Source organism: Triticum dicoccoides, chromosome 4A, assembly GCF_002162155.2.
Source record: "Triticum dicoccoides isolate Atlit2015 ecotype Zavitan chromosome 4A, WEW_v2.0, whole genome shotgun sequence".
In the NCBI taxonomy this organism is placed as follows: Eukaryota; Viridiplantae; Streptophyta; class Magnoliopsida; order Poales; family Poaceae; genus Triticum; species Triticum dicoccoides.
Window position 1 is genome coordinate 484,892,988 of NC_041386.1, and position 5,411 is coordinate 484,898,398.

The following is a 5,411-nucleotide window of genomic DNA, read 5'->3' on the forward strand; positions in this document are numbered from 1 at the left end:
CCACTACTATTCAACAAAATTAACACAGTTTTGTCGAATTTGATTGGGATTTCATGAAATTGGACATAATTTCGGACGCCACTTCGATTGTCTGCCATTTAGCTCTCATGTCATTCTAACAAGTTGATCCATGTTTTCAGTTTGGAAAATAATAATAATATGAGGGTAAAAGGTAGTCGCAATGTCACAACTAAGAGTAAAACGTGGCAAGTTATATATGTTAAATGGGATAATCGTTGTCGCAACACACAACTAGGGTGTGGCAAATAAATATTACTCTAAATACTAAATTGACATTTTGATTAAATTTAGGCATCATTTCCACTCTTTAACAAATTAATTGAAGTATTCATTGGGAGTAATTAAACAATGAATCTGGCTAGTTAGTGTTAAGGGTGAAGATAAATACAAATAAAATTAGACATGCATGTAGTGCAGAAAAATAATTTAGCCTATGCATCGTGTTGGACTCGTAAAGCAGTCTTATTATCTCATAATAATTGATGTCTTGCATACGGATGGCGGGATAGGTAATTGTTTAATGTTGACGTGGTCTGTCGAAACATGAATTGCAATCAGCAGCCATATATGCTGCGTTCTGCTCCCCACAAGGTGGAAATATATGTTTAATTTGTTTGGTGCCATGATATTATTCTGGTCTCGTGGAATCATCATGCACCCTTCTTACTGGAGCCACCCTTTTCAAAGCGATGAGGAACCTAATTAGCACACCTTGAATTGTATATATGATCAGGCAATTAATAGATTAGCAAGTGCTTCCCACGACATCGGTCTCACCCAGTTTGACAATCATTTCGCCACAATTATACATGTTACCAAGCCCTAATTTACAACATATGGGTCATATTTGAAAATGATGTGTTTATGAGCTTTTGGTGCTATCATGGAGACCGAATTAGGTAGATATGTTGGGATGCATCACGTAAGGTGAAAAGATGTTTATTCCTGCAAGCAAGTTCTTCAAAAGGGAAAAAGGGTCCTCGTCACCAAAGCATTTACCAAGAATTTTAGCACGCACCAGAACAAATCGTTGTCCAATGCAGATGGAAGTACAATGTGTTGTCTTGGGTGGATGTGCTACATGTGGAAATGTGGTTCCTATAATATTCCTGAACTTTGGTATATATAGGTTTCCCAGTCAATCCATTTTGATCGTAAAATGTAGGAAAAAATCATAGATGGCTGCCGTTACTCCTTATATGATGCACTATTTGTATACTCCTCAAAGTCGATCCTACATGTGTGTATTAATTTACCGTATGATGCATACGTATCCATTCTATGTGAAAAAAGGTTGGCCCGTGCTTGGCTTAACAGTTCATGTATATGTAGTACTCCCTCCGTTCACAAATATAAGGTGCTCTAATTATTATTTTTCTGAGTTGGGTGTATATAGACACGTTTTTGTGTGTTTGTTCACACATTTTGTTCGTACGTAGTCCATATTAAAATATCTAAAACATCTTATATTTGTGAACAGAGTGAGTACATTCTTACAGTGCATGTAGAGTGTATATATTATTGTATCGCCATTGATGATATCACTAATGACTTCGGGGTTGTAGAAAGGTGAAGGCACTTTAGAAGGCAAGGAGAGCAATCTTTACTAAGGAGATGACCTAAAGTTGTGTTTGCTTTTAGTGTATGGTGATGCCATTTGAGTAAAAGGATCCTCCTTTTCGTGCTTTAGATTTTCCAAATCCACATTCCTACCCATCTCAAAAGTAGTGGGTGTCAAAAGCTAGCTTAACATGAGGGGAATTTAAAATAAAGTTTAGCTAAAGATAAGCATCCGGCCCTTGGTCATTAGAGACCCTAAAGTTTGGTGCTTTAGAATCCTGGAAAGACTCTCTCTCTCTCTCTCTGTCTCTCTCTCTCTCTCTCTAGCCCATCAAATCTCACTACAAAAATTCAAGAAACAAGTGTAAGTAGAGAATGACGCGTGCAACTTTTCATAGTTAAAAACTGACATCCGTTGAAACAAGTGTAAGAGAGATTATATTGCATGCATGTGTGTATCTTTACCAATCTTTCTCACATGCTTATCTATTCTTTCCACAAACTAGCACACGTACTGTTTACATAAATTACTGCGCGTATCGATCCCATGATGCTTTTGTGTTTTTTCACTCTCATTTCCATTTTTTCTTGTCTCAAAAGGTGAGAAGAGCTGGCACTACTTTCTTCTCAAAAGGAGCATCATCTATTGATCTCTCTACATCCATCCTGATCGTACGTGCGTATAATACGATTAAAGATGCGTCCTTGTGATAATTACTCTCGACACCTTACTCTTTTGCATGTAAAGTGCTCGCATTACGGTATTTTTAAACAAATGGAGGTCCATAGATAAATAGTTTCCACGCAAATAAGAATAAGAAGCATAAAATAACGCCACATTAGCACGATATGTTCATGCATGCATACCGTTTCATATTGGGTGGCCAGAAATCGACGTGCACCAATTAAGTGGTGAGTCTCTAAAATGTTCATACATGCATTGTTATATTAGTTGGAATTCATATTAGAGGAAATTCCACAAGACACATAAGATCTGCCTACTACAACAAAAATAAAACACAGTTCTACGGAATTTTAATTAATACTCCGGTCTCTAGCAATAATGGCTAACAAAAAACAGAATCATGCAGATTAATCTGTTGACTTGAAATATTACAAGCGGGGCCCACATGTAGACGGCCGAGGAGCAGTGTTAGAGCCAAAAAAATGTATTAGCAAGGCCACCAGTTGTTAAACATGTTGGGGAGGGTCAAACCAATGGAAAATAGGCTTTTAGTAGCAACTAATAATGACTAATCATATGAAGAAAAGTGCATGTTGGCTCGGGCTCAGGCCCCTCCTGGCCACCCCTATCTCCGCCACTTCGGAGGAGCCCAACATTGGCGCCAAGCTCCTCCCGAGACTGAAGCTAACTTCTTTGAGCGAGATGAGCCAATAGAAACCCAACACCGTGGCGAAAATAACTAGTCGTGACGGCGGGCGGCCTTGTTAGCAGAAGATTGTGGTGACGGGCTACCGCCTCATTGGGTGGCTTCACCTCATGCTGCTTCTCACACACACGAAGGTCGGCCATCCAGGGAGCCTCCACATGGTAACCATCAACCGGGAAGCTATGATGTGAGGCAGCCACTAGCACCACTACAATGAAAGAGGGCCTACCTTGCCGAATTCGGGTAGGAAGAAGGGATCATGGCAGATGGGAGACTTGTCTGGAGGGGGCAAGGGGTCATAATGCCACATTGCGCGTCGTTGCCCCATCACCTCTGGTTGCCGCTTTCATGAGGGTCACTTAGTATTAGGAACAATCCTCAGAGGTAGTTGCTCCCAAATACTTTCGGCAGCCTCTTGTAAACTAACACATGCGATTTTTTTGGGGGAAACCTAACTCACACAATAATATTGTAAAGAAAACTCATTTAGTGTATAAAATGGAACAACCTTTAAGAATTATTTGAGGTGATTATGATAAAAGCCCACTTCTAAGAATTGTAGGCCAGAGGCGGGTTTGTAACCAAAACCACCTCTAGCACCTTACTAACCACAAGTGTGTGCATGTCTCTCACCCCCGCCATTGTTATTTCTCCCCCTTCATGCTCTTCTCTACCCAAACTGCGGCGCCCAAACCCTAGGAGCACCGCTGCTACCACCTCTACTTCCATGGCCAGTAGTGCCATCACCGTCTCTAGATCTAAGAGCTCTTCATCGCTAAGAATAATCCCTCGTCGCCACCACGAGCAATGTGGTCATTGTCATCTTCGACGAGCGTAGAAACCAAGCCATCTAGCCATCCCCGTCAATCCAAGGTACCCCACCACTGAAGCGGTATAGTGCACTGGCATCGCACAATTTGCCGAATTGGGTGTGCGGCGGATGGTATGCCAAGCCCCGCCATCCATCGACCCAATGTGGTTGCTACTGCCACAACAATGAGGTGCTCATTGAGGTTGGCTGACAGATCCTAGGATGAGAATGTCGTGACCAGTGTCCTCCATAGGCATGATCCATTGAGGCGTCCGTTGATGTGGTTGTCATCTGTTCCCGCCCGGTCCTGGGAGAAGAAGGCCATTGATGACCCCATCACCACACATGGCGAGCTCATGCATGGTACCGGCTTTTGTGCCTATGAATATGTTTAATTAGAGTTAGTTGATTGGTAGTAATGCTTATGCTAATTTTGTAACATATTTGTTGTGGGGTTAGGTAATTAAGTTTACTTTGAGGTTAATTAGGTGCATACCGTTAATTTAATTGTAGGTATGCCTATAGATACATTTAAATAATGTAGCTGTTAATAATGATGGTCATCTGGATCCCAAACTTGGTAAAACTGGTACATGTTCATGTATCCTAAACTTCACCATGTATATGTTCGTTTACTTACACTGGTACGTGTCGGTGTTATACAAACGGTTTTTAACCCCTTTCCGCGACGGTGTTCGGAACCGTCACCTAGTGAGTGACTGCAATAGGTGGGTCCTTCCCACACGATCCAGAAACCGTCGGGGGTATGCCCTCCTGGCACACACGCTCGGCAAAGTGAGGTCGTGTGCGACCGGCGAGCGACCAAATACGGTTATACATATAGTAGTTCTAAAAAAATACAATTATACAGGCGAAATCATTTTTGGTCATAAGTACATCCCACACAGTCAGTCCCCGCTAAACATTTTCGTTCGTATATACATCTCACCCAGTCACTCCAAGAAAACCGTTTGCGCAAGATGGCGTAACGCAAACAGTTTTCAAGAGAATGCCATGTGTGATTGTTCATTGATCCAATACGGTTTATTCCTAGAAACTGTGTGCGTTGCCTGAGGTCATCGTCCACAGTGTTTTCTCAATAACCGCTTGCAATAGGAAAACCCAATTAGCAGTCTAATTGGCCAATTAGCAGGCTAATTGCCCTATTATTAATAATCCATTTACTAATCTGGTTGACATTCATATTAAGCACATAATATATTTCATTTCCATATTAAGGAAGAAGGATTTCATAATTGAAATATATCCGAGTATACAAAATGATATAGCTTCAGCACTCAGCTACCCTCTTACACAACTACACCAGCACCAAGTTTCACATGCAACATCTAGAACCTTTTGAAATTAACATCATAGACGGTACATAGACAGATGCATCTCATCTGGAAAACTGCTGAAGCGGAAGGAGAATATTGAGCCTTCATTCATGTTGAAGGTCTTTGCAACTTTAGGCCAGTACCTGTGGATGATTGACCGTCCATCCTTTGACCTCTTCAGGAACACTTCAATATTGAACCGTGGGTGTTGTATGAAAACTTTCCTCGCCTCCCGATCAAAGAGGTGGTTTGAGAGGTAGTCATCAGTGGACTGCTTTAATTTGGAAAGGC